The sequence below is a fragment of the Typopeltis vanoorti genome, chromosome 4 (genome assembly GCF_054136105.1).
Source record: "Typopeltis vanoorti isolate ZY-2024b chromosome 4, IOZ_Tvanoo_1.0, whole genome shotgun sequence".
Taxonomy (NCBI): Eukaryota; Metazoa; Arthropoda; class Arachnida; order Uropygi; family Thelyphonidae; genus Typopeltis; species Typopeltis vanoorti.
The window spans coordinates 126797840-126822974 of NC_143552.1; the positions used below are offsets into that span (position 1 = coordinate 126797840).

The 25135-nt window shown below is 36.5% G+C and overlaps 1 protein-coding gene across 1 annotated transcript in view; it reads right to left on the reverse strand.

Moving 5' to 3' along the window:
* The window catches only part of LOC150107661 (uncharacterized protein CG3556-like), a 101244-nt gene that overhangs the window by 18689 nt on the left and 57420 nt on the right, over nucleotides 1-25135 (reverse strand). The gene's annotated exons all lie outside the window — the stretch shown is intronic.

A 25135-nucleotide genomic window follows, 5' to 3' on the forward strand; every position in this document is an offset into this window, starting at 1 on the left:
TAGTGAATTCCAATAGCATCAGGAAAATGGAGGTTTAGTATTAACTATTTAAAATAGCTAGGCCTCCATGCAGATAGGTAATATTAGGTCTAGACAATGCATAGCATATTGCATAAAAGGAAACTAACATGGATGTGATCTGAATTATTAACATTTGACCTCCATGGAGTCACTCATTGTGGGAGTGAGTCACTATTGCATACAATGCTTCTTGTGTAGAGGCTTAAGTGTTGTGAAGACATTATGTTGGAGGTTTAATGGATTTTTTACAACACTCAAAAAGAATTAAAATAGAATTTAATACTTCCTATATTTCGTCCTAGTCACTAGGACATCTACGGAGATTGCAAAGACAATTAATGTAACATGCACACAAAAACTTACAATACTAAGCCCAACCACGTGGGTGACACTAAAGTCCTATCTAGGTGGAGCACCCTCTAAGGGCAGTAGTAGGTGGCCTGGAATGTAAGGTGGGACCTCTGGTGATGACTGTTTCCCAAATCTTCAGAAGCTTAATGCAACCATATTTGTTAAGATTTGGTTGGTTTCTGAGAGCTGCTGCTGCTTCTAAGAAAAGTCTTTCTTGAATTTGCTGTGGTAGAGCATGGTGGTTTTCTTCATGATACTGTGGGTGGTGTCCAAAACATGGTTGGCCAAGCCTGAATGGCCATAGTTGTGTTTAACTATGTACGACTTGTGTTCCTCCAGGCAGATGGATGCTGATCTGCCTGTCTGTCCAAAAACACAAGTTAAGAAATTAAAAATCTTACTTAAAAAGTAACCTCCTGGCCCCCTGACGTCATGAAAAAACTTTAACCTTTCTGCTCCCATACCCCAAATATATGGTTTACCAAAAATCCATAAACCTAATTCCCCACTCAGGCCTATAGTAGATGCCACCAATGCACCTTGTTACAGACTGTCTAAACAGTTGGCTAACTGTCCCCCCCTCACTGGAAATTCAGCTTCCTATATAAAAAACTACCCACTTTAAAGCCCTCACAGAAAATTTAACCTTGAATAATACAGACATTAGTAAGCTTTGATATCTCCTCCTTGTTTACCAATATTCCCTTAACTGACACTATCTCTTAGAAAACGATTTTCCCTCTGACATCTTAGATCTCTTTTCCTTCGCCATTAACTCTGGATATTTCTCTTGGAATAACAAAATCTACAAGCAGATAGAGGGAACTGCCATGGTTTCCCCCTCCCCCCCCCCCTTGCCAATTTCTATATGGAAGATTTCAAAAAACGAGCCATAGAATCAGCCCCACTCAAACCTTCTATCTGGCTAAGATATGTAGATGTGTTCTCTATTTGGCCTCGTGGCCCAGACACGTTAGACTCCTTCCTCGGTCATCTCAATAGCCTACATCCAAGAATCCAGTTTACCATGGAAAAGGAAAAGAACAATTGTTTACCCTTTCTAGACACCTTAGTCATGCGCCTGCCTAATGATACACTTGCCTTCACTGTATACAGAAAACCCACACACAGGCAGATACATTTACAAACTCTCTCACCACCACCCCTCATAACAATATGGCATCATTAAAACCCTTACCAAGAGAGCTCACAATCTTTGTTCCAGTGGAACTGCCCTCACTACTGAGCTTAACCACATACACAGAACTTTCCTCTCCAATGGCTACAGTGAACACAGCATCAAAAAAATAATCAATTCCTCCATTCCCTGTCCCTCTCGTCAACAAGATTTTAAAAATGCCATCACCATACCCTACATCCGTGGCACTTTGGAAAAAATAGCCAAGATACTAAAAAAGTATAACCTACACACAGCATATAAGCCCTACTGCAAACTGGCTACCCTTATCTGTTCTACAAAAAATCAGCTCCCTCCTCTCTCTCTGCCTGGAGTTTACAAAGTACCCTGTTCCTGTAAGCTTGCATACTTTGGACAGACAGATCAGCATCCATCCGCCTGGAGGAACACAAGTTGTACATCGTTAAACAACTATGGCCATTCAGACTTGGCTGACCATGTTTTGGACACCACCCATAGTATCATGGAAGAAAACCACCATGCTCTACCAAAGCAAATTCAAGAAAGACTTTTCTTAGAAGCAGCAGCTCTCAGAAACCAACCAAATCTTAACAAATATGGTTGTATTAAGCTTCCAAAGATTTGGGAAACAGTCATCACCAGAGGTCCCACCTTACATTCCAGGCCACCTACTACTGCCCTTAGAGGGCGCTCCACCTAGATAGGACTTTTAGTGTCACCCATGTGGTTGGGCTTAGTATTGTAAGTTTTTGTGTGCATGTTATATTGTCTTTGTAATCCTATAGATTACAAAGGAATAGGAAGTATTAAATATAGGAAGTATTAAATTCTATTTTAATTCTTTTTGAGTGTTGTAAAAAATCCATTAAACCTCCAACATAATTGCATACAATGCTCATCCAACCAAGTCTTAAACTGATTCAATATATCAGTATCTCAGCCAATGTATTCCACTCACCAACCACCCTCCATGCAAAGAACCTGCTTCACTCCTTTGCTTATGCCCTCCTTACAGTTTCCAGCAATGGCTGCTTGTTCTTCTCCCTCTTCCATTCTATGAAAAATCTCTTTTATATCTACCTGATAACCCCTGACCACCTTATATCTCAATCTATCCTCTTACTCCATTCCAAAGACCACCGACTACTTTGTCAATCTTCTGTACCCTTTCCAACATATCCTCATCACCATGAAAACCTGGCAACCGAATCTGTGCAAGGCCTGATCAATGCCTTATACAATGGAATCATAAGGCCTATTTCTGCATGTCACTGTTCTCTGCATCATTGTTATTATTTGATGTGGTGTCTTCAGCTTGTGAAATGTGGCTCCCCTGAATTTCAGGTTGTTGTCCACCATCACCCCTAGATCTCATCTCGCATTAAAGTTTCCTCACTAAGTGGGTACTTTGTATCTACTCATTGCTTACAAAATTGCATACCTTGCACTTGGCAACATTGAACTGACAGTTCCACTTACTGCCCATTCATACAATCTTATTCAAGTCCTTTTATAAGGACTTGAAATCAGCCTGACTGCATTGCTCTCCCCAGTTTTGCATCTGCAAACAGCTGGATATTATTAGTTAAACCTGACCCAATATCATTAACATAAAGTGAACAACAATGGCCTCAAAACTGACCCCTGCAACATACCACTGCTGAGGTTTCTTTCAAAATACTGCACCTCTGATTAGAAAGCAATTACTACCCCAAGACCTCATGGAGTCACTCATCTAGAAGGTCCTTTTATCACACACAGCTCATCATACCATGTCTTAAACACTCCAACTCCTTATAGACACCACACTCAGGCAAGGCATTCCAATCATTTACAACTACACAAAAAACCTGCCTCACTCCCCTACTCACACCCTCTTTATAGTTTCCAGGGATGACACCTTTGGTTCTCCCTTGATCTCCAATTTTCTGCAGAATCTCTTTAGCATTGATCCTATAACAACCCCCTTACCAATTTGTAGGTCTATCATATCTCTTCTTCCTCCTGTCCAGATGCTGCAAATTACATCTTCTCAATCTTTTCTCATACTAGAGATTCCAAAGGTTAAACTACCTTAGTTACCTTTGGATCCTCTATATTTCTTCATCCTTCTGAAAACCAGGTGACCCAATCTGGGCACAATAGTCATGTGTAGCCTAATCAAAGCCTTATATAACAGAACAAGAACTCTACTTCTACATTTTAGTGTTCTCCCCTCATTCCCAGAAGCCTTTGTGTTGTCTTCACAATTCTATGGTTTATCCCAACTTTGAATCATCTGCAAACTGAATATCTCCATCAAATCTTCACCAATATCATTAATATACAAGTTAAACAGCAATGGCCCTAAAACAGACCCTTAAGGCACTCCATTAGTGCCTTTCCTTTTCCTGGATATTGCTCCCATATACAATTTGATACCTATCAGATTGTCTCCAATCCTATCACTAATGTAATAGGTAACCCCATTAGCTCTAATTTCACTGTCAACTTATAAGGTACTCTATCAAAAGCCCTTGTGAAATCCAAATATTACTCTATCTTTCTCTGTCCAAGGAAGCAGTCACTTTATTATAATAAGTAGATTACAAAAATCTACTCCCTCTAGCAAATCCATGATGTCCAAAGATACTATTGTTATCAACCCAACTCTGGATCCTAGTTCTCATAAGCTTCCCCAACAACTTAACCACAACCTGACAATATTGAGCACTGTTATAGATAGAACATTTGAAGAATGTTACTAGAGGTTAATTAGCATATAGAGAAGCCTTGGAAATAAAGTGTTCGCTTTACAGTATGCCTAGATATATTTCTTGCATTATTTTTGTGCTTAAGATGCCTTGGTGACTAAGGCAAAAAATGTGGAATTTAGCTAAATAAATTCAGCTAATGATTGTTCTAGGTATTTTCTTTAAACTTCAGCATGAGTGATAAACATTGTATCATTATCAGGAAAGTGATGAGATTGCAGTTTAATTCAACTAAATAGCAAGGTCTGGAAATTTGGGGTGAGACTTATTGAAATATATTTCAGTGGAAGAAAACTGAAATTGTGAACTGAAATTTTAAGTTCAAAAGGGACATCAAGGTGACCCCAGGATGTTTGTAATACAGAGGACTAAAAGCAGAATGGCAACTATTGCCAAAAATATCTGGTCTATGTTTAGATCTAGATGATATTTAGATCTAAGTCAACCTTGGAAGTGCAGAGACAAGTTTTGAAAATAGACTGAAGGTGTGGAACTGTGGTTTGGACAGATAAGTGATACTTTTGAATAGTTATAGGATTGACATGAAGATCATTCATATGGTAGAAATGAAAGGAGCAGAGATAAGTGCCATCCTTGGAAGTTGAATGGAAACAAAAAGGAGTGGCTTTTTGCATAAGTGGCTGGAACATGATGCATTACCCCAGAGGATGACAAGGGCTTGAACATTGAAGTTCACGTGAAATACTTCACTGCTGTAGACCAGACACATCCAAAATTTAATTTGAAGTAAATTAAATCAACAGTAAAGAGAATGAGGAAAAATCATTATGGAAGGATATTTAAAACACATGGTATGCCAACAGTATTATTCAGGTCTCCTGTCAAAAGACTCATCTTTGGTCCCTTTGTCATATACCATGCCCCAAACATTCAAATTCTCTGTAGACCACTCAGGCAAGTTATTACCATCATTTGCAACTCTGCAAACAAAAACCTGCCTCACTTCTTGCTCAAACTTTCTAGAGATGACCTTTTATTCTCCTAATTTTATTAAAAATTGTTTCAACATTGATCCTATAACAACCATTTACCACTTAAGTATCACATTATCCCTCCTTCCATCCACTAGACTAAACTGCATCTTCCCAATATTCAACTCTTGCTCAGAACTTCCTTTTCTAAGTTCAAGGAATGGCCCTTTGTTCTCACTCCTTTCCTCTATTCCAGTATCAACCATGTAAGTACTTCAACAATTAAAGTCTCAATCTCATTTCTATCTACCAAACATTGCAGTCTAAATTAAATTTAGAGTCTAGCTAATTTAAAGTATAGGTAGTTATTGATAATTTTTCTTATCTATCCCAATGGCTTTAACAGGCCTTTAAGGCCCACAACCTTCCAAGCATGCTTGGATTTCGTAACCAAAATACGAGGATAGAATGGTCACTCCTATGCCTCAAGGTATTCTTGGCTGTATCCCTGTGTGTTCACGGGGACGGTTTGCCTGCTTGCAGGATGAAAAACAGCCAGATAAACTGGCGGCAAAACCCTACTGCCCATGCCCAAGACCAGCTAACTTGGCTATGGCTGAGGAAGATCCTTCAGCTCCTCACGTCTCTGACGGGAATCGAACCTAGGACACTCCTTCCCCAGGCATATGGTTGCGAAGCACAAAGCCACTAGGCTAACTGCGCGGACTATAATTGATAATTTTTCTTAGCAGGAACTTTTAAAGTAGGAAGTAAGTTCTATAAATTTATTTAGAGAACTTTCATTCCAATAAAATTTGACCATGTCAATATAAAAATAATTTATTAAAATCCAACCTCCATGGAGTCACTCATGGGAAGCTGTATAATCATATCAGGCCTTATACAAGGGTATACTATTAGTACTAAAAAGGTAACTTTGCCCTGATTAGGGTGAAACAGAAGACAGTTATACTTAACTGTCTTCTGCAGAAGTTACCATCCTAATATTTTTATTTGTTATTTTGCCATAAATCATTCTTTTATTTTCTACATTTGAGAAATGTTTCTTGGCTTGATTTGCTAATTTCCATTCATACTGGAAGGAGAGTGTTTTTATCAAGAGTTTCCTTCCTGGCCTGCTTTTTATACTCATTCAACTGATTGCTATCATTAGTCACCTTATGCTGTCTGTAGCATCTTCCAAGTTGTTTAATCTCTTCATTTGAGTCTTTATTAGAAGACCTTCATGAAGTTTATTCATTGCAGGAAATTCTGTTTATACATAGCTCCTTATATTTTGATTTAAATGCATTCACTGCTTTTTTTAGGCAATGCATTCTAGTCAGCTACTTTCAATGCAAAAAAATTAGTCTTTGCTCAAATTGCCTTACATAGCTCCCAGGGATGGCCTTTTGTTCTTGTCTCTAGATATGAAATCATTCACATTAATCTGGTAATTACCCTTTCCAAAACATACAATCATCTCTTCGTTTTATCCACTAGGCCCTAGTTTGTATTCTCTTAATCTGTCTTTATATTCTAGACAGATGAGTTAGTCAGGTCTTTTACCTAACTCATAAGATTGACAACTCATCTTTTCAAGGAGCACCTGCTCCTTGAAAAGATGAGTTAGGTGAATCTCTGAATCTAATCTAAATCTAATTCTAATCTAAATCTAATCTGAATCTAATTCTGTACATAGTAATCCATATGCAACCTTATTCAGTTTTGACATTATATGCTCCTATATAATATAGTATATATCTAGCTTAAAGAGATTATCTGAGCAAATTAAACAGCCTTAAAAATTAAAGTTTGTCATACTTATGACAATATTCAAAACTCCTTTGTTTTTCACTGTTGAAGTGATCTGTAATATTGTGCTATAAAGATAAATGAAATAAGACAAGATAGCAAAAAGATGCACCTGGGGATTCAAATAGATTTATTGGTCTAGAAAAAAAGATACAAGATATAGAAACCAAATAAAAAATTGCAAAAGCTATCCAGGTGATGACAGTAGTGACTAACCTTGTCTTAATGAAAAGACAAGGGAAATGCAAAACATAGGAAACAAATCCAAAGATAAACCAATAAGATGGAACCTTGAAAAACTGAAGAGTAAAAAGATACCAAGAGGCAACTGATCATAATATTCCAGAAAACAGAATATTGAAAACCAATGGAATATGATTAAAGAGTTAATTACAAATTTAAATTATAAAAACTTGGATAACATGAAATACTTGGCCTTATGGATGAAAGAAGTATATAAAGATGGCATTAAAGAGGGGGAGTACTGTTGATGATAGCTGATGTGCTGCAGCCAAAGAAAGTATATCAAGATGATAGACATGTGAATGAGTTCATTGGAGGCAGTCTGATATGAAATAGTGACCAATGCAACCAAACAGTTGGATGCTGCTATAGGGCAGAGAGTAGTGTAGTGCAGGTTTAGTGATTATATTATGGGGATTTTAATTATGGTGATATCAATTGGAAGGAGGAAATATGTAGGAAAAAAGTAATTCATACATCTTCTACAAGATAATTACTTGAAACAGCACATAACTGAAGGGACATGTGGTGCAAGAATGTTGGACCTGTTTATTGGTTCAGAGGATATATGCATAAATAAGGTGTCCTTGTTACCTCCAATTGGTGGAAGCAATCATGTGGTATAGACTTGGGAGGTTGCAAAATCTATATTTTTTTCTTTTAAGGGGTATATACAGAACTATAGGTTAGGCAATTATAACAAACTTTGGAGTGAACTTATAGCCATCCCATGGCAGAACATATTGCACATGAAAGATGTTAGCAGGGCATGGGATAAAATCCGTGGGTATCTAAGGAAAGATATGTCAGATTGTGTCCCCATAGTCAGGAAGACAAATAAGGTAGGCATCAGATGGATGAGCAGTAGTATCAAGCTTGATCTGCAAAAAAAGAAAATGTACAAGGAGAAATGAGATCAGTATAAGGCTTAAGCTAGGAAGGTTACCAGCATAATAAAAACTAAAGCAGATTATGAGAAGACCTTAGCTAATGAGATCAAGGGTAATCCCAAAGAGTTCTATGTGGGAAGTAAAAGGAAGAACGACTTCAAAAGGATAACTTTAGTGGGTGCTAATGGTATTGAGGTGACAAAATCAGATGTAATAGTTACTGAGTGATCAGTTTTCAGAATTATCACCCAAGTGAGGATCTATACCTGTAGCAATAACTAATGTGAGAATTGAAGCTAAGAAATCAGAGGTATTTAATATATTGCAAAATTTAAATGCAAACACTGCTGTAGGCTTAGATGGAATCAGCTTGGGTGTTGTGTGAATGTGCAAATGAATTGTCAATCCCTCTTACTTGGATATTTAATTTATATTTGAATTCTGGTATGGTCCCTAGGGATTGGAAGTTAGGCAAAGTGGTTCCTTTGCATAAGAGTGGCTCTGAAACTGGTAGTTAATTTTACACCAATCACCATCTCAGGCATAGTGGTAAGAGTGTTGGAAAAGTTGGTTAAAGACAAAATTCAAGAATGGGTGGATCAGGATATGATACTCTATAGAGGCCAACATGGTTTTGTTAAAGGTAGATACTGCCTTAGCAATCTATCAACTTTTCATAATAGAATGAAATCTGAGTTGGACAAAGGAACTGGCTACACAGTGGTACTTCTGGATTTTGCTAAGACCTTTTGACAGGATACCCTATGGAATACTGTTATGCAAATTGGAACAGATGGAATGGATACTAAATGGGTGATATGGATAGGAGATTGGTCAGGGAGAGATACCAGAAGGTGGTGTATGGAGGAGCCAAGTCCAGGATGAGGCAGGTGACCACTGGTATGCCTTAGGGCAGTGCTTGGGCCATTGTTTAATTTGTATATAAATGATATAGGAAATGGCTTAAAGAGATTGTTTGCTGATGATACAAAGTTGAGTAGTGCAATAAAAAATCAAGCTGATGTTGAAAGTTTGCAGGATTTAAATAAGCTGGTAGAATAGGTAAAAAGGTAATGGATGTGTTTAATGTGGAAAAGTGTAAAATTATGCATTCTGGATTACAAGATTATCAGCTGTGTACTACATTGATGGAACATTACTCCAAGAAATTGATAAAGCTAGGGACTTAGAGGTGTTGGTAGATAGGGAGATAAAGTTCAGGGGACACATTGCTAAGTGCTAAGGTGTCCAAGATTGCATCTAGGATTACTTGGTTATTGAGGAACAGACATCCAGAGGTTATTTGCTTTATAAAGCATTGATACTTCCACATTTGGATTACTGTGCTCAGGTCTGGTCACCTGGATTCCTTGAAGAGGGTTCAGAGAAGAGTGACTAAGTTGGTGAGCAATGTAAAAATGCTCCCTACATTGATAGATTAAGAGCTTATGGATTATAGAGGTTGGTTGATAGGTGGAGAAGAGAGATATGATAGAAGCATTTAAATTACTGAAAGGTTTTTATAGGATTAATGCAGGAGAAATGTTTTAGCTATGTGATAAGATTGGAAGAACAAGAGGTTATCCCTGGAAATTAAAGAAGTGTGTTTAACAAGGGTGAGAATAAGGTTTTTGCCTGGAGAGTGATGAATGAGTGGAATTCACCTGACTTAGTTGCGAACTCTTTGTAAATGAATTCAAGAAGAGATGACATACTGTTTTACTAGTTCGGGTCTCTTGCAATGAGTGACTCCATGGAGATACCTGATAATGTGGCCAAATACCAATATCTTAAAAATCGAAAATGCAGACAAGCCAAAAAAAGAATACCTAAAAGAACAATGTAATAACAGATTATTTTGGGCTACTCTGGAGAGTCCTTACTCATTGAGGGAGGCCCAAATATCATGTCCACACAACTTCAATATTCTCACAGTATCTAAACCTAAAAGTAAAGAACCTAAAAGTAAAGAACCTAAAAGTAAAGAACCTAAAAGTAAAGAACCTAAAAGTAAAGAACCTAAAAGTAAAGAACCTAAAAGTAAAGAACCTAAAAGTAAAGAACCTAAAAGTAAAGAACCTAAAAGTAAAGAACCTAAAAGTAAAGAACCTAAAAGTAAAGAACCTAAAAGTAAAGAACCTAGCTCTAACACTCCTGCTAACCACTCTTGCCCAGCTTCTATTGGTGTCACGTAGTTCTCCCACCAGTCCTGATCTCAAAAATATCCTCTGAATTAATCCTATAGAATCCTTTCAGCAATTTGAATGTCTCAATCATATCTCCCCTTTTCTGCCTATCAACTAGTTTCTGCAACCCACAAATCTTCAACCTGTTCTCATATGGTTCATTCCATTGACCTACTATCATCTTAGTCACTTGCCTCTGGATCTTCTCCCATCAAGGAACTGAGGTGACCAAATCTGTGCACAGTAGTCAAGATAGTCTTATTAGGGCTCAGTACAGATACAATAACTTGCTTGTCTCTGCTCATCAAGGTATTTTTCAACAACCAAGTGAGTTGATGAGCTGATTTAGCTACTTTTGCTATGTGCCCCTAAACTTCATCTCCCTATCCACCAACACTCCCAAGTCATTGGCCTCAATCTCTTGGAGTACAGTTCCACTAATGTGGTATACTGCTGCTAATCTTTTCACCCCAAAATACATAGCCTTACATTTTGTCACATTAAATTTACTCCTTAGCCCAGAACTCCAATCTAAGTCATCCTTCAAGACTTAGACATCTTCTGCATTCACTATTGCCCTACCCAACTTTACATCATCAGCAAACAAATGAACTGTTCCACTTAGATCCTTCCCTATATTGTTAATGAACAGCTTAAACAGCAGTGGTCCAAGAACAGAACCCTATGGCACACTACTAGTCACAGGCCATCTTTTGGACTACTGCTGAATAAACTACTTCATATCTCTCCATCAACCACCCACCTATCCATCTCACCAAACCTATATCCATTCCCATGTTGTAGTTTATGGATTAGAATTACATGTGGTATCCTGTCAAAGACTTTTGCCAGGTCTAGCAGTATCACTGTAAACCCATTTCCTTTATCCAGTTCTGCCATCACCTTGTTATAAGAGGTAAGCAAGTTACTGAGGCATGATCTACCCTTCACAAAGCCATGCTGTCCCTATAGTCTCATTTTCATCTATCCATTCCTATATTTTTCCCTCTACTACTTTCTCCAAGACCTTAACAATTACTGATATGCTGATTGGTTGGCAATTCACCAGTCTTGAATTCTCCTTTATGCAGTGAAACTATTTTCCCTTCTTTCCATGCCTTCAGGACTAAACCAGACCCAAGACTCAGATTAAATAACATGGTCAAGGGCACTGATAATTCCTTAGCTGCTTCATGCAAGCATGCCAGTATACCATCCAATCTCAGATGTATTCACATTAAGGTTCTGTAATAGACTATTCACCTCCACTTCATCACAATTCCCATATAAATGGTTCCTTCATTTTTTCAATGTCACCACCTGGATGATATACTTTTGCAAAGTGCATGCTCTAACTCCATTATAGACTAGTTCAGCAACCTCCTTACCATTGTCATTCCTTAAAATCCTTTTGCCATAGTTTTTTCTTGCTTATAGCATATTGAAAGAGCTGTTTGGGATTCTCTTTAGCTTGCATAGCTAGTTTCCTTTTATAATTGGCTTTTGCTGTTTTTACCACTCTTTACCCTTCTGGCCTGCACTTTATACTGTTTGTGTGCTTGCAGGTCATCCCTTTCTTTAAATTCCCTCTATAGTTGTTTCTTTGTGGTTCAGGCTTAATGGTGTTATTCATCCATTTAACCCTTATTTGTTTTATTATTTAGACCTTGACCACTTCCCATGCTCTATTGATGTCCAGCCCTTGCAGTTGTATATGCAATGGCACTGATCCAAGCAATCTCCTAAGTTTGTCAAACTTGCCAGCATGGTAATTCCATATATACCTTGTCTTAATCAAAAATTCTACATTTTTAGCCACCTCCCATGTCAAGACCTTATGTTCACTCACCAATAGGTGGCAACATGGTCATTCATTAGTCAAATTCTCAGATGCTATTACCAGGTCAAGCACTCACCCCCTAGTATTTTCAATTACATGCTGTCTCAGATAGTTATCCCTTAATTGAATAAAATCCATTTCCTTCCTCACATGTGTCCTCTCCTCCTAATAAATGTTACCCTAGTTGAAATCCCCATAATAATTACCCTCCTTGCACTCATTTTATCAATTTGAGTATGTCTACTATCTTCATCTATTCAATCACCTGGTCTACAGCAGCACCCAACTGTAGATTTTATTCTGCCAGTCTCAATCTCACACCAAATAGCCTGAAATGAGCTTCTTTCACTATCCTGCAATACAACTTCAATTCTCCTTGGCTGTAGTTCATTAGCTATCATCAGTAACATCCCTCCCCAATTGTATTCTGTCCCTCCTAAACACTAACCTACACATTCTGTCTCACTAACTATATCATCTTCTGTCAGCCATGTTTCACCAATGCCAATAACTTGTGGCCAGGAAGAGCCAATCAAGGCCAAAAATTGTTCCTAATACTCCTGGCATTAGTATATATGAAATGCAGTGATCCTTTGTCCCACCCCTATCTTGATGTGTTATTCTAAACATCCCATTCCCATTTTTTGTTCTTAGTGCTGGCTCAGGTACATTATATACATTTTTACACTCAACTGTCTCACTGAAGTTTGCATATCCACTCCCTTTCATGGTAGTTCTAGTTTCCCTGGTTCTGCACATCCATTTTCACTTCATTCAGCAACACTTTCCAGTCTCCACACACCAAGACCATTCAAATGCAGGCAATCCATCTTGTATAGGTCCTTTTGCCCATTAAACTCATTCCACCTGTACATGAATTCCACACCACACCGTCTGTATAACCTGTGCATAATGTCATTTGCGATTATGGCCCTCCTAAACTCCTGTCATACTGTAGCAACAGACTTGCCATTTTAACTGTCACTCTTTTCTTTTGCTATCTTTAATAATACTTAAGTCCTCTCATGAATTATTTAAAAAGAAAAACAGCTTAAAGAAATTAACTTTCAAATTTAATAAGATCAAAAACAATGCCAAAGACAAGAATGGAAAGTTACTCAGAATCTGAGGATATTAATGGAATGGAAGAATTATCTTGATAATCTATAATGGTAATAAACTTTGTTGATATCAGCATAGAAAATCAAAATGAAGATAATCTAGGACCCAATAATGCAAGAATTTGATAAAGCACTATCCAAAATGATTAAGGGAAAAAGTATAGGTGTAGCTACTCTTATAGGAGTACTATAAAATCTAGGTGATGCAACAAAAATCTTACTATCAATTAATAGCCCAAATCTATGATGGAGAAATACCAAAGGTGTTTATGAAATCAACTATATCAAAATATGTGAATAAATGCAGCCAATATAGAATAGCTTTAATCCCATGTTACAAAAACATGGGAAAATTATTCAAAATAGAATTTATTCTAAAATAGATCTATTGGATGAAGATCCATTTGGATTCAGAAAGAATAAAGGAAAAGGCAATACTGTTTAAGAAAAATAGAAGATTAGACCTTAGTAAAAATACTTACATTTGCTTCCTTGATTTAGAGAAAATGTTTGATAGAGTAAACCAGCATATACTCCTAAATTGTCTAACTAATATCAGCATAGAATTGAGGGATAGATGAATAATTTAAAGTTTACAAAAATCAAAATGGACTGATTAAAATCTATAATAAGGAGAAAATAAATAAGGAGTGGAGTAAGATAAGGATGTATACTTTCACTTTATATATTGAAAAAGGCCATTCAAGAAACTAAAGGTAAAATAAATAGTGGCATAAGATGGTGAGCAAGTTGTATGAGATTTGCTAATGATAGCCCTTAATAGCAGAAACAGGACATTAAAAACAATGCTAGAAGCACTAAATAATCTTGAATATAGAATGAAAATCACAGATAAGATTAATCTTTGTTACAGGCAAAATCCTTATCAAAATAGGCATATAGACATCAGTAGGAAACAAATAAAACAAGTGAAAAGCTTTAAATATTTAGGAAGCCTACTAACAGTAGAGAAGACATGAGATCAAGAATAAACAATGCAAAAAGCCCAATTCTCTAAAATTTGAAGCATTTTTAACAGGAAACCTCAAATACAATTGAAAAAATAGTAAAGACATTGATATGGAGCCTTACACTGTATGGACATGAAACCTGGATTCTAGGCAGAGAAGATGCAAGATTGGAGGCTTTTGAAATTAGTGCTGGTGCTACATGAATGAAATAAAATGGATAGAAAAACCAAACGAGCAAGTCCTGAGATAATGAAAGAGCTAATTAAATTGATCAAAATTAGAAGGGATAGGTGGTATGGATATACTTCATGAACTTGTGAAATGAAAAAGAATAACTAAAGGCAAAATAGAGGGGGAAAGAGGTAGACTAAGGAAAAGCTTTCTTGACTAAGTCAAAGTCACAGGCTTAAGGAGTTATAAGGAGATTAAGAAGAAAGCCAATGACAGCAGAATAGAGGAAATTGCTACTGAGCTACCAATCCCAAGAGTGGTAAAACTGATGAGCAAATACTGTATTGTTAGCATGGAAACTGTTTTGTTATGTAAGTTAAATGTTATTTGCCTGAACATATTAGTACTGTATTATGTATCTATAATGAATGGCTTTAAATGCTGAATTTATTGCAATTGTTCATATTTCACTTTGAAACTTAAACCTAGGAACTGCTTTTATGTAAGTGGATAGTTGATAAGAATGTGGAAGAATTTCCTTTGCATTCAAGATGAAAAGAAATTCTTATTTTCCAAATTTAAAGGCAGGTTGTTATAAATGCTATAAAGTGGAAGCTATATTTAATCATCTCCAGATGAGAACTTAATAACTGAAATAAGGGCATGGGATGATCTTTTTAGGATGGATAGCTATCAGCTAGAGAACACTTGATATAGTATCTTGTCACCTTGAATCATTATTCATAACTGCTTTTGCAACCTATTCGCCTAAGTAATCTTTGCTAACCACTTAATTCTTTACCATTTATTATATTATCCCATAGACCTTATGGAGTCTAAGAATGATCTGGAAGGTCTTTTTATCACATCATACCATGTCTTAAACACTCAATCCTTGCAGACACCACACTCAGGAAAGGCATTGCAATCATTTAAAATTCTGGATGAAAAACCTACCTCAGTCCCTACTCACACCCTCTTTCTTTATACAGTTTTTAGGGATGACCTCTGATTCTATTTTCTGCAGAAAATCTTTAGCATTGATCCTATAACAACCCCTTGCCAACTTTTAGGTCTATCATATCTCCCCTCTTCCTGTCCAGACTGGAAATTACATCTTAATCTTTCCTTATACTCTACATTCCAGAGGTCAGACCTTAGTCACCTTTGGATCCTTCATAACATTTCATCCTTCTGAAAACCAGGTGAAGAAATCTGGGCATAATAGTCTATATGTGGCCTAATCAAAACCTTATACAACTGATGTATTTAAGTTATGACTGGTTTAGTCTTATTTTTCTATTTACCTTTGAAATAAACCTTTAAATCATAGAGTATTATATATTCCTCACCCTATACCAAGCTTCTAAAATCATTTCATACCCAAGGAGTCCAAGCAGTTTATAGTTGTGTAGCCTTATAAGAAATCAGGAATGACAAGGAAGCTGGTATATGTTAAGGGTTTGATATTGAATTTTTATTTTAGTCATCAAGGGCTAAAAATTCATAGGGCCTGAATCTCTGGGAGTAACCTCTGCTTATTAGAACTTAAGTTGGACATCCCTATTGTAGTCTAGCTCTATCAATAGATAAGATTGTGATCTAGGCATGAAATGTTCACATTAAACTGGTTGCTATTACCTATACTGCATTATTAACATTATTAAGTTAGCTGGCAGATCATTTACTTGCTCTTTATTTTCTCTCAAGTCTTTTCTTATACTGAAAAGTAAGACCAAATAGCCATGAAATGTAAATACTAGTTTTATGGCTTCCACCCACAAAGGTTGGTGTGAACTTAATACATTTATACCATTTGCAGGTTAAAGAATATATTTTGATGTTTTGCTACTGATCTAGGAACTATTTTAGAGATCAAACATGGAACTTAAGCAATTTGTCTTATAAACAAGATAATCATGTACCTGTCAGATGTACAAGTATGAAGTGCAGGCTAAGACAACAAGAATGATAAGGGGTATTGAGTGACATTAGGGTAAGGTAGTTCCTTTTAGTTGGTTTGCTATAGATTAGAAGCATAGTAGCAAGGCAACACTGGCTAGTCATGGTAGTAGACTGATCATTGCAGAGGATAGTGCAATTGTTGCATGAGCATTTCAGTGCATTATACTGGCATCAATGTTATGTAACATGTAGAAAGGATTCTAGTATTAGAATTAAAAGGTGAAAGAATGAAGTTAATTAGGTTAGATGTTAAGGTTATAGGAATGGACAATATTCTCAAGGAATGTACAGAATTGTTAGCTGTGCCCCTTGACCTGGTTATGTAAGTCCTGCAGCAGCCAAGGTTGAATATGAAAAAGACAATCTTATATCAAAAGCATGGTTCTAGGACAGATATTTTTCATTATAGAGCCATCTATATCTATAGTTTTAATCAAGGAGAGATTGGTTAGGAGTTGTTAGTCCTAACAAATCTGAGTTGGACATAGGACTATGAAAGCAAACATGGATTTGTAAGTCAAGTTTAAATTTATTTAGATAAATGTTAGATGAGAGAAATTACTAGGTACCTCCAGGGAGTCCAATGACTCATCAAGGGAGGGCACCTGTGCTACAACTGTCTCCACTCAATACACCAACTGACTGCAACTATACCACTGCCATCTACTGCTGACCACTACCATTTCTAAAGAATCATAAACATCCATACCCACAGTAGGATTCAAACCTGCAGCCTTTTGGCTACAGAGCAGATATGCCAACTACTTAGCCAGCAATATTTTTGGACTATGCCAAAGAATGAGGTTATATACTAGCCTATCATGAAGTAATCTGCAGGTGGGAATAGATAACATGCTAAGATAAATCTAAGGTTGACTAAATTCCAGCCAGAAAGTGAAAGATGGATCAGGCAACTCAAGAGGATAAACTATTGGTTTACTGTAGGGTTTTTTGGAACTCCTGTTTAATTTGTTCATGTGGATTGGAAAGGGATCTTTAATTTGATGTTAAAAAGTTAGAGAATTAAGGAGTAGAGTACTGCTGATAATTTTTTTTTAGCAAGATTTGAATACAGATTGAATAAATGAGTGGGGTTGTTTTACTATAAAGTAAAATGTTGCTGCATTTTGTAGTATAGAATAAGACTGTAAGTAGATGAGATTAAAGATCTGGGAGTGATAGACTAAAGAGAAACATGTTGCAAAGAAATAAACTGACATAAGGGATAAGGTGGCTGTGTCACTAAAGCTCTGGTGAGACCAAACTGTTCATATTTAGTTTTAGTGGGAGGTTAGAATATTTCTGATCTAAAACTACATTAACATTAGAATGTTAATGTAGGGAGTGTTAAGGATTATGGTTCAATAATAACTTTAAAGTTAATGAACTTCCCATGAGCAACTCATGGAGGATGTGATTAGGATCATCAAATGCTTAAGGGAGTTATGGAATTAGTGACAGTTGAATAATGGCTCAATCCAGAAGTTGTCCAAGAATATCATGTGTTAGCTTAGTGACAAAGCTATTGGACAAGACATCTGTGGTATGTTTTAAACATGGCCTTTAAGTCAAGCCATTTGAATTAGGACATTTGGTTAAATTAACAATTTAAAACAAGTTAAGGCATCTTAGAAAGAACTGATAAGGTGTTTTAGCTTTTATCATTCATTATGCTAATTGTATTAGCATAGCTTTAAATATTTATATATGTAAAGTTTATTCACTTCTGAGTGAAATTGGTAAAGCTTCAAAAGATTTGAATATATTAAACAATTGAGATGAGGTTACTAATTGCTATGAATTGTTAACATTCAGATTTGTAAGGCTAGGATTAGATGCATTTACATGCAAGTTAGAGATGAAGGATCTATCTAGTATGATGGATAATTGTGGCATAATTGCCACCTGTAAGGCATGACCTAGGTCATCAGGTTTGAAGTATTAGGCTGTAGATGGTATTTCCTTAATCAGCATAACTAATCAAATATTAGGGCTTGAAAGGTTTATATATATCTTATTAATGGGCAATGTCATCTTAATCAGATTATGGTGCACTATTTTGCACAAACTGCATTTGTCAACTATTGCTACTTCAATAGCAATAGTTGAGTTGAAATTTCTACAATGTGGAAATTCTAGCAAATGAACCCCACTTAAGATGTATTAAGTAGGGATGTTATTTGCCTATAGTGAGAAATAAAGTCAAGCCTGAGGGTGGTGAAAGTATGAAATGGATGAATTTGTGGTACTTATTCTAAAGACCACATGGAGTCTATTTAGGAAGTCTTTCATAACTCACTCATACTGCACCTTAAAAACATTCACATTTTATACAGATGCCCTGCTCTCAGGTAATGCATTTTAATCACTTGCAACTATTCAAAAAATCTGTACCACTCCTCATAAGGCCTTGTTTTTACCAATCAAAGATTTTATGAAAAACTTCTTCAATGTTAAATCCTATTACAACCCCTTACCTTGTAAGGGGTATCAATATTGCCTTTCTTCCTATCCATTAGACTGGAAGTTGCCTTATTCAAGATTCCAGAGAGACTATTTTCATCTTTTATCCTAACCTTCTAACATCTTTTCATCCTTTTGATAACCAGATGAGCAAATATGATATGTATAGTCCTTATGTGGCCTAATCAGAACCCTATATAATGCAACTGGAATTTCATGCATGTTCTATAAGATTGTAGAATTTGTGTTGTCCTCAATTTTGAACATGTCCTAAATTTCAGATCCTTCATCAACTCCTAATGTTATTTTGTACACCTCCAACAATCCCAGCAAGAGCAAGTTCTACATCCCATCTGTTTCCCAAATTTTAAACCTTGCATTTTGATATGAACTGGCATCCTACTCCCATGTCCATTCAAGTCTTGTAAAGATTTATGCCTACTCAGTTTGTCCCAACTTTGCATCTGCAAATCAATTGCAATGGAATCAGAAAAATGAATTCAGTTTAAGATTGATTTTTGAAAGTCAAGGTTACTTATAAGTTAATTGCTTTTCCCCAATTCAAAAGGTTTCATTATAACCTAACAGTAAATCAAATTTCAAAGTTTAGATAATACCATCTATAAATTTAATTCTTTCTTAGAATTAAAATTTTCACTAGGTGCTAGGTCAAATGTTAGGTTTCATGTACTTTATTTTAACCAAATTTTCCATAGCACTTTTGGAGAAGATTGATGAATTCACACAAAACTGAATAGCCTTTTCAGAGAATTGTTAAGTGAAATTTGCTGAGATTGTTATTGCTTATGGTAAGTGGACCAATTTAAAGGAATAGTAAGATAACTATTAATTTTCCCATGAAGCTTATTGAATAAGCACCTTTAATAGAAATAACTAAAATTTCTAGTGTTGAGGTAGGTCTTCATAGTTTTTATCAAGACTAAAACTAGATAGAGCTTTAGTTATAAGTTGAAATAATGGAATTACCAAGCAAGCACTTTGCTAGAGTATCATCCAGGTGGTGACATTGCAGGAATGGAAGAACCAATAGCTTATATTGGAATTGTGATGAATGAAGTAGAGGTAAATAGTCTATTACAAAACCTCAATGTCAATATATCTGTGGGATTGGATGGTATACCAGCTTGTGTCATACATGAAGCTAGCTAAAGAATTGTCAATACCCTTGACCATTGTTTAATTTGAGCCTCAGGTCTAGGTCAGTCCTGAGAGGGGTGGAAAGAGGGAAAAATAGTTCTGCATAAAGGTGGTTCCAATATTGGAAATTACTGGCCAATCAGCATAAGAGGAATCTTTAAAGGTCTTGGAGAAAATAGTCGAGGAAAATACAAGATTGGATAGATGAAAATGGGATACTGTAACAGGGATAGCATGGTTTTGTGAAGGGTAGGTCATGCCTCAGTAACTTGCTCATGTATTATAACACAGTGACAGCTGAACTGGATAAGGGTAATGGGTTTATAGTGATTCTACTGAACCTTGTTAAGGCCTTTGACAGGATACCACATGGATTTTTAATCATTAAAATGCAGCATATGGGGATATATAGGGTTGGTGAGATGGATAGGAGGGTGGTTGACAGATATTAGAGTAGTTTATTTAGGAGTAGAGTTGAAAAGATGGCCTGTGACTAGTGGTATGCCATAAGGATCTGTTCTTGGACAACTGCTGTTTAATTTGTTCATTAATGATACAGGAAAGGATCAGAGAGGAACAGTTCATTTGCTTGCAGATGATACAAAGTTGGGTAGGGCAATAATGAATGCAGATGACAAAATTTTGCAGGATGATTTGGACAGATTGGAGGTCTGGGCTAATGAGAATGTGGCACATTTTGCCATAATTTAAGGTGGCAAAATTGTAAGGTTATACATTTTGGGGTGAAAAGATTAGCAGCCGTTTACTACATTGGTGGAACTGTACTCCAGGAAATTGATGAGGCAAGAGATTTAGGAGTGTTGGTGGATAAGTTGAAGTTTAGAGAGCACATTGCAAAAGTGGCCAAATCAGCTCAAATCACTTGGTTGCTGAAGAATGTTGAGAAGCAGAGACAAGCATGTTATTGTTCCCCTGTATTAAGCCTTGATAAGACCCCATCAACTACTGTGCCTAGATTTGGTCACCTAGCTTTCTTGATGGGGAGGAGGTTGAGAGGATCCAGAGGTGAGTGACGAAGATGATAGGTCTGTGGAATGAACCTTATGAGAAGGGGTTGAGGATTTGGGTTGCAGAAATTGGTTGATAGGTGGAGGAGGGGAGATATGATTGAGACACTCAAATTACTGAAGGGTTTTTATAAAATTAAACCAGAAGATATTTTTGAGAACAGGGCTGGCTGTGGGAGGACTAGAGGATATTCATGGAAGCTAAGCAAGCGTGTGCTTAGTAAGGGTGTTAGAGCTGGGTTCTTTACTTTTAGAGTGGTGAATGAGTGGAATGGGCTACCAGAGTGATGGGTGCTGTGACAATGAATGAGTAAGGCAGGGCATGATACTGTGTGAATGTCAAATAGTTGTGATAAACATGATTTGGGGCCTCCCTTGATGAGTCCAAGGACTCCCTGGAGTTGCCTGTAATAATAATGAGAGCTTGAGTGAATAGATTGGAGTTGTGTTTTTAGGAAAGTTGAATTTCATTGTCTATTGGAAGACAAATAACAGCTTGAAAAGTTGCATCTGTTGTAGAGCAGGGTTTCTGGATTATATAAGATATAAATCTAGTGAAATAAGCAAGTTTTTATGACTCATTGGTAGTTTGCACATTGATTTATAAGATTTAACATCTAACCTCCATGGAATCAAAGGATGTACTGCAAGAGGACCATATTTATTACCCAAGACCCCTATGTAGTCAAATACTTATTTAGGAGATCCATTCATATATAGCACCTTAAACAAGTTCTCTATACTCAGGCAAGCTATTCTAATCATAATTCTGCATGCAAAAATCCTGCTTTTCACTCTTGTTTGTACTCCTTATATTGCTTCTAGGGAAGACCTTTTGTTCACTGTTTTACAGAGAAAACTGATATTGATCCTATAACAACCCTTTACCAACTTGTAAGTCATCACCCCCTCTTTCTCCTATCCAACTTTAAATTGGATCTTTAACTTTTATATTTAATATTCCAGAAATCACCTTAGTCACCTCTTGACCATTTTATTTTGAAAAATGAAGTGACCAAATCTGTGCATGGTAGTCCATGTGGCCTAATCAGAGCAGAGCTCTTATATAAGTCTGTCTTCTGTATCACTTAGATATTTGTGTTATCCTCACAATTTTGGCAATGTATCCTATACATTTCAGATCCTTATCAACCATTAGCTAGAGGTGGTATTTCTTCTACCTCAAATAATATCCAACAAGTGTAAATTCTACAATTTTTTCCCAAATTTTAAATCATAAATTTTGCAACATTGAACTGGTATCCCTACTCCTATGTCTCCATTCCATCTGTTCAAGTCTTGTAAAGACTCATCTGCTTTATTCTTGGATGAGAATATCCAATTTGCATCATCTGAAAACTGAATATTCTATTAAATATCTTTTGTAATATCATTAATATTACAAATAGCAATGGCTCTAAAACAGACCCCTGAAGCACATTCAGGGGTTTCTTCTTCTAGAGGATTTTGTTCTATATATACTTGTTTATATCAGACAGCCAATCTCTAGTCCCATCTGCTCTAGTTTGAACTATGTAATCTATCAAGTCTTTGCAAAAATCTAAGTAAACTACTGTATACTGAGCTCTTGTCCAATGAAGCCATCACTTGTAATAAATAGATTAAGGAGTAAACTTTGTAGCAAATCCATGCTGTCTAAAGATAGAATTGTCAACCCAATTCTGGGGGTTCTGGTTTCCAGCTTCTCTAATGCTAACCACAACTGACAGAGGCCTATAATTTGATGCTCAAGTTATGTGAATTCCCTTAAGTCAGATAATCTTTGCCTTCCTTCACTCCTTTGGAAGTTGACCTAGTGCAAAACTTATTAAACATGTCAAAGCAGATGCCAACTCCATGGCACATTCCTTTAAAACATGGTGATAAAGTCCCACAACCTTATCAAGTTTGCTCATTACCAATAAACCTTTTGCTCACTTAATCATTTAAATACTCTCAAACTATCATAATGAGAAAGATCTTTATGAACTGCTTGTTTTCTCCAATCAATATCCTTCAGAATTTTTTTGGTTGCTATATATTGAAAGAACTTCCTAGGATTCTTTTTGGCTTCATTAGCCAACTGCTGCTCATATTTCACTTTTACTGCCCTTACCAAGTCAATGCTCTGTATTGACTGCTTAATCTCTCCATCCATTTCATATCTACCTTATTCAGCCTTCTGATCCTTTGAATACATTCAGACATTGTTTCTATTAGATATTCAAAGGAGTATCACCCAAGCAGCATTGATCTCTTTTCAACCTAACTCATTCCATGCTACATCTACAAGCTGTCTAAGCTCTAAGCTCTCTCATAATCACCACCTAGAGCGATTTGAGACCTCATTTATAACATCCTTGATATGATCAAATCAAAGATGCTCAAATCTTCATGTGCCCCATTACATATTGCATGAGGTATGTTGTCCCTCAAAAATTCTTTTGGGGACTCTTAAGATTAAATATTACCCCAAGACCTCATGGAGTCTTAGACTTATCTGGGAGGTGCTTTTATCACATAGCTCATCATACCATGCCTTAAACACATTTGAACTCCTTGCAGACACCACTCAGGCAAGGCATTCCAATCATTTATAATTCTACACAAAAAACCTGCTTCACTCCCTACTCATCCTCTTTATACAGTTTCCAGCATACTACCTATAATGATCACCTTTATTTGCTTGGCTAATTTGAATAGCCATTTTATGGTCATTACTCTCCACATTACCAGGTGTAATGTAAGTTATTCATGTTCCTATCAACACCATACTGTCTCAAAACCATTAGCTCTATTTCCCTCTTACATGAGGATAATTCCAAGGGTGAGAAGGTTAAATAAGGTAGGTGTGAGATGGATGAATAAAGAGATTAAATATAATACAGAGAAAAAGGGCATTGTGGAGGCAGCATAAGTGGAAATAACCAATTTCATGAGGTCTACAAAGACCAGGCAAGGAGGGCAATGTGGTTGGTGAGAGTAGCTAAAGAGCTATGAACAGCAGTTAGCTAATGAAGCTAAAAAGAATCCTAGGGAGTTTGATATTTAGCCAGCAAAAGAATGATTATGGAAGAATAACAGCAATTGGAGAAAATGGTATAAAGATGGCTGTTGCAGAATGTGCAATGGAGATATTTAATGAGCAGTTCATAAAGATCATTCAATTTTGTGAATGTGACTTCATGGAGAGATTGAGAGCAGTTGATGAGGAGAGTGACTAAGTGAGCAAGGTGTTTGAGGAGTTGAGTCAACTAGATGTAAATAAGGCTGTGGGACCTAATATATCACTGCATATTCTGAAGGAATATGCCAGAGTTGACACCTTGCTTTGACTTTTTAATAAAAGTCTTGCACTTGGTCAAGTTCCTAATGAGTGAAAGGTGGCAAGATTGTGCCACTTTATAAAGGAGGTGATAGAACTCAAGCATCAAACTATAATCCTATCTGTGTGTCAGGTGTTGTGGTTAAGTTGGAGAAGCTTATGAGAACTAGGATCCAGAGTTGGGTTGACAACAATGGCATTATCTTTGGACAGCATGCATGGATTTGCTAAAGAGAGGTCATGTTTTAGTAATCTATTTATTACAATAAAGTGACTGCTTCCTTGGACAGCAGAAGGATACACAGTAATACTTGGATTTTGATAGAGTACTTGATAAGTTGACAGTCAAACTAGAGCAAATGATATTAGATTAGTACATTGGATTGGAGACTGGCTATCTGATAGATAGCCAAGTTGTGTATGGGGCATGTTATCCAGGAAAAGAAGTCACTAGTGGAGTGCCTCAGGGGTCTGTTTTTTAGGGCCATTACTGTTTAACTTATATTAATGATATTGGCAAAGATTTGGATGGAGATGTTCAGTTGTTTACAGATGCAAAGTTGGAACAAACCAGAAAGAGTAGTGAAAATGTGGCCTTACAAGACATGAATAAATTGAGTGATTGGGTACAGAAATAGGGATAGGAGTTCAATGTTATAAAATTGAAGAAAATTGAAGGTTTTAAAATTTGGAAAACAAAGATGGGATGCAGAATTTATGCTTGGTGAGAATATTGTTAGAGG